This window comes from Dipodomys merriami, unplaced genomic scaffold, assembly GCF_024711535.1.
Source record: "Dipodomys merriami isolate MVZ:Mamm:240054 unplaced genomic scaffold, mDipMer1.0.p SCAF_32, whole genome shotgun sequence".
Lineage (NCBI taxonomy): Eukaryota > Metazoa > Chordata > Mammalia > Rodentia > Heteromyidae > Dipodomys > Dipodomys merriami.
This window is the reverse complement of record NW_027204715.1, coordinates 18,239,177-18,251,714: the sequence shown is the minus strand read 5'-3', so window position 1 is coordinate 18,251,714 and position 12,538 is coordinate 18,239,177. Positions and strand designations below refer to the sequence as shown.

Sequence of the window (12,538 nt, the reverse complement as noted above, 5' to 3'; positions counted from 1 at the left end):
ATAATAAGAAACATAAATGGGGATAATAGAGAGAGTTTTTTCTAAATTATATGTAGAGTTGTCCTCTGGGTGGTTCTAACTTTCTAGACTGAATTGTTAATCTCTGATAAAAAAAATCACTTCAGTATTTCTTTAGGAATAGTTATTTCTCTTTTTTAAAGTTATACATCCTAGATATAAGATAGCATGAGAGACATTTGTCATACTTTAATTGAATTTAATATACAAATATGTTTTTATAAGTAGATACCATTTCATCTGAATTTTCTCTTTGCATGTTCATTGCTTTAAATCTATTTATACAGTCTCCAAGTTAACAACTGTACCAGACACAAACCAGGGAAGATGTTATTCTGACAACACCAAGCATTAGATCTGATTTCAGTATTAATTTTTCCTGCTATAGAAACTTTCTTTTATGACAAAAAGACTACCACATATAAATATTTACAGAGAGATTATGTGCAGGAAATTTGTAAAGAAATGAACTCAAAATCTTACACTATTTCAAAAGCAAAACATTGACAATGCTGCCCTATTCACCTGAGTAAATCTGCATGATTTTTCACTGTTTTGAAATAAACAGTTTTGAAGTATTAAGAATATCTTTGTTTTTCCAAATTAAATAAGTTTGATAGAAATAGTTAACATAATTTCCAAGTTATATATTACAAAATTCAAGACTACTATATTTAGCAGTTTTTCATTTGACATTTTGTTCCATTAATTGATTTTTTATTTATAAAAATGTTATCTGAGTGAAATGGATATATGATAAAATACACAGAAGCCACTTAAGAACAATATCAATAAGAATAAAACTAACTCTAGATACAGTGTTTCTACAAGAGAATGCTAGTTTTTCTTTGCATGTTTTTCTATGTCTTTGATTATTGGTCAACTAATATACAGCGCAATTCTGAGTCATTACGCAACTCCTTGTAATTGCACAATTGCATCTTGTTTTCACTACTCAATATAAAGCTTCTATTGAAATTGTTATGCAATATCTTCTGGATTATATTATCTAACAGAGACATTTTTAAATATTCCTATATCCACATTAGTAGCTTATCCTAAAATCACAATAATTTGCCAAGAATCATTTTCTTATGACTTTGGAATTAATCATTCTTCCCTTTTGGAACTGAATTTAACATAGCCAAAACCACGTGTGGGACTTTTTAGTATCATTCATTCTGCCTTCACAATGCATATCCAACCTTATTATATGCCATTAGAATTGATGTTCATCAAGTAAAATTGAAGTCTGGCTTAAGGGGTCCTTGATTCTCAGTTGCTAATCAGAAAGTAAAGGAAACCACATGTATTGTTTTAACAAAGACACCATCACATATAGGATAAATTTAATAGTGGAGAGTACAAAAACACAATGGGATTCAGGTTTATTTGATATGTAATGGTATAGTATAATTAATTCATTCCATTTCAGTTGAATGTCTCTCTAGGCTTTGCCACTGAATTCTTTATATGCAGTATTATTATTAAATATAATGAAACAGTGTTACTAACACTTTAATTTTAATTTACTGGAGAAGATGGTAACAGGAGACCTCTTGTGGTCAAAGCAGCAGCAAAGTGAATTTCTTTGACCTAAATAATGAATGAAATCTCAGAGAATAATCACAAAAGAAACAATACAACATCATCTTTAAAATTAATCTCTTGAAAATGAATTAACAACTTTAAAACAAGAAAACATAATTAATGCAATTATTTAAAAAAAGCTTATTCTATAACATTCCAATAAGGTGATACCATACATGATGTACATTATGTTTTTTCTTTAATAATCTATAGAGACAATAACTTTATTAGACACACAACAGTGCTCATTATGTAGAAGTCATTCCTCCAACCCCTTGTCACTTAGATTTGTAATTAAGACTAAAATTCCAAGGTAGGCAGAAAATTTGACACTAGTGGATCTCTGTAATCCCAGGTACTTAGGAGAATGAGAACATCACTACTATGGCTATAAGACAGCCTAGAAAAGTCTGTCAGACTCCAGCGCTAAAATAACCAGTATGAAGTTGACTAGAGGCATAGCTCAAGTGTCATATAGAACCAGTGCCTCATGCATGAGATCTGAGTTAAAACTCTCCTACATGTAATAAAATAGATAAGAAAACATTTAAAAAGTTCATATTAGTACACCTGATTTGTTTTTAATATGTTCTTTATTGTAGAAATACTGTACAGAAGGGTTACAGTTACATGAACAAGGTAATGAGTACATTTCCTATCAAGCATTGTTACCTTCTTCTTTTTCTGATTTCTAGAATCACGTGTAGGAAGGACTCAGTCTTGTACTTCTTCAAAATAGCAGTTATCAAGACTTATGATGTTAGTTCAGATAAAAGTGCAAACTAGAGATTAAGCGGCCTCTTGAAATGCATGCTCATTAGAGGGCAGCAGAGATAGGAAGACAAACAAGGATTCCTCATTGGAGGCAGTCAGCATCTAGAAACCGTTATTCCTGGTGCATTATTGCAGTTACTATAATTAGGCAGGCTAGAGCACCGCTCACACTCCATTACAAATACAGAGTTGGATAACAAGGCATGAAAAGGAGATATAATGTGCAATCTACTTTCTTGAGAGAACAGGTGAAGCTTAAAATGAGGTAAAAATATTTGTAAAGAGCTGAACAAGTTTGTTTGATTATTGTTTTTGTAATTTATTTTTATTGTTTTTACAGTTTATTTTATGTATTTATGCATGTATGTATGTATGTATGTATGTATGTATGTATGTATGTATGTATGTATGTATGTATTTTCAAGTTTGAACTCCGGTCCTGTGTGCTGTCCCTGAGCTTTTTCCTCAGGTGTTAGTGATCTACCATTTGAGTTACACCATCTTTGCTAGACTTTTCTGAGTATTTTATTGGAGCTGACTGTCACATGGCTCTGCTTGCTTTGAACCATGATCCTCAGATCTCAGTCTCCTGAGTAGCTATTACACGAGTGAGCCACCAGTGCCCAGCTTTTTAATTGTTGTTTGTAAGGAGTTGGACAGCGGGGTTTCCATTTCACAATTCTGGTAATGAGCGCAATACTTCACTTTCTCCCATTCCTCCCCATCTCTATGCACAAATTACATAGTTCATTTCTAAATTTAGTGTATATTGAACACATTGGCTGCATTTGCACACCCTTTTTACTGTGTCCCTCTTTGTCCACCTACAAAATATGAGAATTCTACATGAGCATTTAAGTGTAAACAGAAGCTTGCATTGTGTAAATTTACCTTCCAACACAAAATAAGGATGTAGGAGTCTGTCTTAACTTCCTAGAGGTAAGACAGGAAGGAAGAAGAACAGGATATAGGTTAAAATAGGTTTGCAGTGAAACATGGAAAATGGTTCCAGGATATTTATAACAAAAAGTCCTGCAAAGCACATTCTGCTATATTGGTAGAAATTACCCAAGGTTACTTGTCATATTTATCAGCATTTTCTAAATAAATTAGTTTATTCCTAAGATTGACAGTGAACAAAAACAGAATCACAAAAGCAATACATTCATTTTTGCTGTAGGAAAGGTGATAAACTTATTTTATTAATAGTTACAATGTGGAACTATACATTGCATTTTCCTCAAAATGTAACCTTCCTTTGTGAATGCATACAGAAAAAAATAGTTCTATCAATGTAAATAATGTGATCTTTATAACTTTTAAAACTTTATAGTATGTTTAATTTAGTTTGTTTTATTTTGTACTTTTATATACTTATTTATTGAGAGTGTTTAAAGAAGTTCCTGAGAATTATAAAACAATGAAATAGAATATAAAATTCTCAGTAGCTGGCTCTTCTAATGCAATATCCTGTAGAATGAATTTAACATTCCCTTCCTAGAGTAGTGAATGGCTTTAATTTTGTGATGATGATTATGATAATGAAGGCAAGAAACAATGATGTTCTATGCACGTATAATAGAAAAATGGATAATGACATTGCAGTAAAGAGATTTTTTTTTTTGGTCGATTGTGGGGCTTGAACTCTGGGCTTGGGCACTGTCCGTGTGCTCTTCAGCTCAAGGCGAGCACTCTTCTGCTTGAGTCACAGCACCACTTCCAGTTTTCTAGTGGTTTATTGGAAATAAGTGTCTCATGGAATTTCTTGCCCAGGCTGGTTTTGAATCGTGATACTCAGATCTCAACCTCCTGAGTAGCTGGGATTACAGGCGAGAGCCACCGGCATTCAGCAAGGGATTTATTATCTTTAAACATATGTACTATACATAGTCCTTTTAAAGTAATGACTATATATAATGCATATATAGGAAGGAAAACCTCATAGAAACCATATCAAAGAGAATTTGGCATATACATGTAGTTACGGAATTTGCTAGCCCCTTTTAATCAGCGATAATAAGCATGTTAACTTATAATACATGTGCTCTTCTTCTAAAGTGTTCAGTATTAAATTAAATTATTCATTCAATTCCTCTAAGCATACAATGACATATTGCCTAACTTCATGTTAGCCTTTTTTATTAGTTCAATAAAATAGTTGAATATCTTAATGTATCCAATTAAGGAACACAGTTGTATTTATTCACAAAGGTACATTAAATTTTACTGTGAATTCAAGGCCTACTTGAACTTCCGACCATAAAACATAAAACTAAAATATACAGAAATAAAGTGCACATATCATAGCCATTAAGTAATTCCACAGTACTTAAAACTACTCATGAAATACATTCATAACATAATGAAAACTAATCTGTGTTGGTTAAATAAACTTTCTAGTTATTGGCTAGAATATTTTCATATTTAAGAACTGAACATATTTTTTCTTTCCCCTCATGTCTCCCCATTCACAATAGACCATGAAAAGGACCTGGGGCTGAGTTGTATAAGGAGTGGGTTTATTATTTCTCCTCTTCCTCCTCTTATCGCACAGCCTGCGGTAAGCATCAGGAGGCTAGATTACACTTTTTTTTGAATTGGAATTTTCATGGTTTTTCAAAGTATTATCTGCACATGAAATTTTAAATCATATAAAATTGTGTTCTATGCCTCCATCAGAAAGAATGACATTTCCCCATTTGTTAGGAAATGGAAAGGTTTGGAAAAAATTATATTAAGTGAAGTAAGCCAGGCCCAAAGAAGCATAGGTCCCATGGTTTCCCTTATTTGCAATATCTAGTATAGGTATGAGTCAAGCGGAAAAGGTCAGATAATGTGATGTTAGGAAAATGAACCCTTAAATATGTATTTTAATGTTTTCGTTTCTTTCATGCATGTGTTTCTAACGCATTTATAAGATTATTTCTTTGTTGCTTTGTATGTCCCTCCCCCACAGTGTAACCTCCGCTTTCACTATATTTGATGTCAGTATAACATGTGGAGGAGATGGGGACAAACAAGTCGTTTAAGGATTCAGGTGGACCTGTTGCAACAATGAGAAGTACAAAATGTCATGTCAAAACCAGCTTTACAATGTCGGTGTGGGGGGGGAGGGGGGTATAATTGGGTGGGGGGAGGGGGGTAAAATTGGGTGGGGGGAGGGGGGAGGCGGGGAAGGGAAGTGAAGGGTAAACAAAGGAGGAGGCTGCAATGCTTGGTAAGAAATGTATGCATTATCCTGCCCATGTAATTGTAGCCCCCCTGTACAGTATGTTCTCAAATAAAATAAAATACAATTAAAAAAAATTGTGTTGTCCAATATGCTACTCTGAGCTGTATGTAATACATCAAATATAAAGTTGTATTTATTAAGAAAATAGTAAGGCCAGATTTCAATAGATAGTTTTAAGTGACTAACAACTAACATCTTATACTGAACAGAATTTAGGTTATTTTATTAACCACCAAAATTGCTTTTGGGATCAGTGATACAGAAGATGCAAAATGGAAAATTGGCACAATATTTGGGAAGGAAATAGAATCTTTTAGTACCAAAGTAGACAGTAGCAAAGAAAATACAAGCTATCCAAATTCCATTTGTATTGATTAAATTATTTTGGAATTATTTTTATCCGTAATATTAAATATATTCATCACATACTTTCACAATTTGATATGTTATAGATAATATTTTGGATAATAAAATAATTTTCAAAGTACCTGGAAAGAAATATAATCAATATTTTTTGTAAAATATTAAAAGATAATCAGTTGTCAGTGGCTAATTATTTAGGAGGCTAAAACCAGAGAATCTTGTACAGATATAGGAAATGTTGGCCAGATTTCATCTCCAATTAACCAGAAAAAAAAAACCAGACTGGGTGTGGCTCAATTGGTAGAGTACAAGCCATGAACAAATAAGCAAAGAGCAAGCAAGCTGAATGAGAGTATTAGGCCTTGAGTTTAATCAATGTTACTGGCACATACCCACACCCCTACATATATACACACACAATAAGTTGTCTCTAACTGAATATAAATCTTCAAAGACTGTGTATGTGTTTAAAATTATGTATATGTACTTTTCAGGTTACTCTACATTTTCTAAAAATTTGTTCTTACCTCTTTATAAATTTATAACTAATTATATAAGTAAATGGAGTTTTCAGTTATTCTCATGTAGTATTTTTTCATCAAAATGTATTTCCATAAATCCCCTATTAACTTTTTGGTTATAAAAATAATATAATACTCAAGAACACTAGAAGGTTATTAAGAACTTACTTTCACAATCAGAATTACTTCTCTTAATTTATTTTGAAGGAACTCTCTTTAAAATTTGTCCATGCATGAGACCAATAGTCTTAGTATATGATTTGCTATTGCAGCAGAATTCAATTCAGTTTAAGAGCTACAGTTTCAGCAATCATGTTCCAAATAAGAATTACTGTATTCACATGACCTGCTGGAACATTGCCACAAAGGTCACTGTAACCACAAGAAGGAGAAATCCCAGGTGTAAATGAATGGGACTTGAACATAATTTGCAACTTTTACTAAGCGTTTGTGGAGAATACAACAGGAGATTTTGCATAGCAAGGAAGCAAGAAAAAAATTATTGATATAATACAATTACATAAAAGTCTAGAAAATAAAGTATGTAATCTGTGTCTATTTTTATGTGTTTCACAAAACTAGAGACATCTCAATTTGATTTTCTTCTTAAGCTGTCATGAAACAAAGATGGTTTAGATATATGTTAGGGAAGTTATCCAGGAAGTTTAAGTGAGAGAGTAGAAAAAGTATTGGAGAAAACAAGAGCCAAATGGTGGCTTAAATGATGTGGGGATTTCAGTTCAGTCTTCCTGAAATGTCAGAGAAGAAGAGCAGGATGCATCTGGGAATTGTAGTAAAGGATGATGAAGACAAAGATATTTAATTGTTAGTTTTCCCCCCTCAATAATTGAATGTTTCGCTTAATTTTATGTGTTCCAGATTATCGAATGATGGGTCTAAGGAATCCCAGTGGTGCTGTGGAAGAGCAGAGTCAGAGAAGCAGAAGCAGAGACAGTTGCCTGAGAGGGAAGGCTCCTGATTCACAGAATAAAAGAAAGAAAGAAAATCTATATTTCAACTGAACTCAGAGATGTCTGAGACAATATTGGTAATATCCTTTATACTGACATCTACAGTTCCTCCATTGCAAATTCAGTACATTTATGTCCCTTCTTGAGCACCTTTGTCATGTGTAATGGCTAGTCGTAATCTCTAACACTTGCAGAACAGGGGACCTGATCTACATAAGAGAATATTGGGTAACACTACTCCCAAGATTGTAGTTATATTTTGTCTCAGTTGCAATCTATCATTTTGGCTAACACTCTTTATGGTTTATATTTTTCTGTTCCTCTTTCAGTTTTTGTTTTGTTGTTGTTTGATTTACAGACCCAAAAGAATTTGCTTATAGGCCCGAGGTACTTAATATTTCCTAAGACATTTTTTAAAATGCATTTTCAAGATTTTTTAAAATTTTATTTTGTTGTAAATATGCTATAAAAGGGATTATAGTTACTTGAGTAAGGAAATGAGTACATTTCTTACCGAGAATTGTTACCTTCTTGTTCTCCCACTATCCCTTTCCTCCTCCACCTCTCTCAATCCCCGCCCCCCGAAATTGTACAGGTCATTTCCAATATACTGTATGGTGGAAATCATTGTTGCAATGGGTCATCCTGTGACCTTGTTTCAGCATTTTGTTAGTCCCCTTCCCCTCCCCAGATTAGACAGTTGTATGTACCAAAATCCTATTAATTGAAGTGAGCTACACACAAAGAACTGTAGGTCCCATGGTTTCTCTCATTTGCAATAATTAGTATATATAGGATAATCTTATCAGGTGAAAAGAACAGCTTCATGGCTATTTATGACCATATAACATGATGCTAAGTGAAATGAACTCCAAGACGTGGACATCAAGGTTATTTTTTGTTTTTGTTGTTTTTAATGTACTATGTGATTTCTTTTTTGTTTTGTGATTTCCCCCCATCCCCATGGTTTATCCCCTGTTGTCACTGTGTTTGATTTTGGTACCCTTGGAATTTTATATACATTTATCTGAACTAGGAAGGGAAAGGGAACAACAAAATGGTGAGACAAAGTACAAAGCGGGAACCAGTATAACTGCAAAACTCCACAAAGAAATATGTTGGAAATGATCTGTACAACTTTGGGGGAGGGATCGAGGGGAGGGAAAGAGGGAGAAAAATGAAGGAGGGGTGTAACAACTTTGACAAGACATGTATTCACTACCTTACTTACTTAACTATAACCCCTCTGTATAGCACCTTGACAATAAAATTAAAATTAAAAAAAAAGAAGACCAAGGTGGGTACCGGGAGTGGGAGTGAGGGAAGGGATGGAAGAGAAAAGAAGATGAAGACAGAAATAGCTAGGTCAATGGCATTATCTACTAGTTAAGTTCTTTCTCTCTGTACATTTCAAGAAACATTACTGTTTTCCTTCGCAGAGTAGCCATATTTAGTTTTGACACAAATAATTCTCAGAATGGAGTAAAATCCATTAAAATGGGGTAAAATCCACTCAAAGTTTTATAAATTAATTTAATTGAGTAGGTCATGTGGTTGTCATTGTCTCCTCTTATGAATGTGAATTACACAAACCTTTAATGAGATCTTTTGGTGTAAATAAGTTCCCAAAGGAAGAAATGACAATCAATAAATAATAGTGTAGCTTTCTCAATCTGAACTAGTCAGTAGACATTAGTTTAATAACTACTAACATAAAAAGGAATACAAATTAACGTGTTGGTCTACAGAAGTACAGTGGAATTTACAGAATATAGAAAGAGTATCATCAAAACCAAGGTAGAGCCAGATTGTTACATTTTGAAGCCTGTCTTAATTGTTTTGGAGAGGATTCCCCTGTGACTCTTGAAAGGTTGTAATACAATGTCAGTGGAACTTGATTTATGTTTTTCCTTTAGTACTAGCCAGATCTCTGCTCTTAAGTGTGTCAGGGAAGGTAGTTCATAAGTTGCTTCTATGGACACATTCTGCTACAAACTGAATATAGCAAGGTTCCCAGGGATATTGTTGGACTTTGGCTTTCATGCATCATGGGATCTGTGCTTTGAAGAAATGCTGGAGCCAGGCGTCGGTGGCTCACACCTGTAATACTAGCTATTCAGGAGGGTGAGGTCTGAGGATCACGGTTCAAAGCCAGCCTGGTCAGGAAAGTCCGTGAGACACTTATCTCCAATAAACCACTCAGAAAACCGGAAGTGACGCTGTGGCTCAAGTGGTAAAGTGTTAGTCTTGAACTGAAATGCTGAGGGACAGAGCCCAGGCCCAGAGTTCAAGCCCCATGACAAACAAACAAACAACAACAACAAAAAAAACCTCTGGGAGCTTCAGGAGCTGGATGGAGACATTCTTAAAAACTGGCTCCCTTGAAAGTGGTAGGAGAAACTGTTGACCACTTTATACTGCTGACTAAAAGCAACTGCCGGAGCCAGGTGGAGTAGAAGGTACAGGAATTGCAGGAGCCAGGTGTCAGACGAAGCCATTCATACTGCAGAAATTTTCCAAGAGAACACACCAGAATGAAGAAGCAGAATTCTTTTCTCCTGGACTTCAGTATCTCACCCACAGTACCAGCTTCTTGGCCATCTAACAGGAAAATATTGGAAAGTACATATCGAAACGTGTTTTCTTTTATTGTCAAGGTGATGTTCAAAGGGGTTACAGTTACATAAATAAGGTAATAAGTATCTCTTGTCAAACTGATTACCCCTTCCCTCATTTTCTCCTACTGCCGCTACCCCATCATCTCCCCCCTTCCAAGTTGTACAGATCATTTCCAACATATGGTCTTATGAATATTCTGTTGTGAACGGAGGGTCTAATAGAAACATTTTAAGAAGTTAAATTAGCAAGGGATTTTGGAAGATAGAAGAGATAAAGCAATAACAGAAATAGTTAAATGTTTAAATAGTGAATACAGTATTTCATTGTTTTTATAAAAAATATTTAATATTAACAGAACATAGATATGTTGATAAGATATTCCTGAAAGAGCAAAAGTTATTGGTACATTGTGAAAGGCACACCTAACTCTACGTCTGTAACTGGAGGGAAAGAAGAAAATGATCAGAAATGAAATGGAGTACTTCTTAAAAATAAGACAATGGGATATTTAATTTTAAGAATGAATAAATGAATTACCTCTGAAAATACAACTGCTTTTGACAGAGAACAATTGAAGGCAGTTCATTATAAACCTTTCAGAAATGCATCACCTTAATTGTTGCATTCTTAATCCTCAGTAGAAGTACTGTATTTGAAAAGATAGATGTGTTTTGACACCTTTCAAATATTTTGAGGCATTTACTGAATATACTGTGACAAAGAATACTTGTTACAATTTTCCTGAGTTAAATCGGGACCACTGACTTTCTTCCAACCAGATTAGATTTCCAAAGTCTATTAAGAAAAATTGTTTAAAAGAAAGAATCTGTGTGCTATGTAACTAACAAACTATCTCTATGAGAAAGAATGAATGGACAAATATTTCAATGGGGAGGAATTATGTTTGATATATTTATACATATTTCATATCTCCATACCTTTACATGTATATACACATAGATATGTATACAGATAATGCATATATATATACCAGTGGGTATATGTACATACAGATATGTATATACATATAGAATATATATATATATACTCTTTCTATATATGCTGTATATACTGTATTTTTATTTTCATATAAACAAATGCATATAAGTATACACTACCACATCTGCTCATAAGACATTGTATTACATAAATTCAGTTTTTCCACTAAGAACAATATCCTTCTGAAATGATCTTGGGTGTTCCTCAGAATGTATTACATTGTACAGAAGGCTCTATAATTAATTTTCAAAAATCGAAATTAATAGAGTAAATACACTAATAAATTTTATACATTGTTCATCTTAAATTATATGCTCATAAATATTGAAGATAATGACAGAAGTGGTGCTGTGGCTCAAGTGGTGGAATGCTAGCCTTGAGCTGAAGAGCTGAGGGACAGCGGCCAGGCCCAGCATTCAGGCCCAACAACTGACATAAATAAATAAATAAATAAATAAATAAATATTGAGGATAACTGTTTGTAAAATAAAACAAATTTATTGAGAACTATCACAGAAAATCGAAATTATCCTTTGGCTTTAGCAATTTGCTTAGTCTGAAAACATAAAATTATACAAAATATTTTTCTGTTTTATAATAAATTAAATAATACAATTATATGACTATTAGGACCATATAACTGATTATGTAAAAGACAGAGTTTTGTAGTGAATGGAAAGACTAGTTTATTTGACTCTGACCCTAGCTCCTAAATGAGACAGACTCGGGTAGAGATATTCAATGCAAAAACTCATGAGCTCTTTTAATTTGAACTTTGTTTTTTGCTGTTTTTGTTTTCCTTGATTACTTTATATGCTATCTACTTTGCATGTTAGATTTGAGGTAAAGCAAAATTACGGTCATCCCTCAAATTACATTAAGGCACTTTGAGGGTGGCTTACAGAAGTGTTTGTGTTGTTTTGTGTTTTTGTTTGTGTTTCAGTTTAAATCTACCACCACAACCATATTCATTGTGGTATTATATAGCATACCTAAGATATGAAACCAACCTAGATGCCCCTCAGCAGATGAGTGGATCAAGAAAATTTGGTAGATATAAAAAATGGAATTTTATGCTTTCCTCAGAAAGAGTAGCACTGCCCCACTTATAAGGAAATGGAAAGACTTGGGAAAAAATCATAATAAGTAAAGTAAGCCAGACACAAAGGAACATGGTTTCCCTCATTTGTAATAATATGTACATGTCTCAGATAGTCCTAGCAGCAGATCACAAACACTATGTACATATGATCATATAAGATGAAGCTAGGCAAAATGAACTCCAAAAACATGGAAATAAGAGATTTTTCTTTATTGCTGCGGTTTTTAAAGTACTATGTGAATATACTATTTTTTCCTTCGTTTTTTTCCCTATAGTTTTTCCCTGTAGTCACTGTATTGGATTTTGGTACCCTGGGTATTGTATATACATTTATCTGAATTAGGGAAGG

General features: G+C 33.6%; 1 pseudogene; it reads right to left on the bottom strand.

The window, feature by feature from the left end:
- Positions 1 to 4,836: 4,836 nt before the first annotated feature.
- LOC138841511 (small nucleolar RNA SNORA51) lies at positions 4,837 to 4,959 on the bottom strand (annotated as a pseudogene).
- Between the last annotated feature and the right edge of the window lie 7,579 nt (positions 4,960 to 12,538).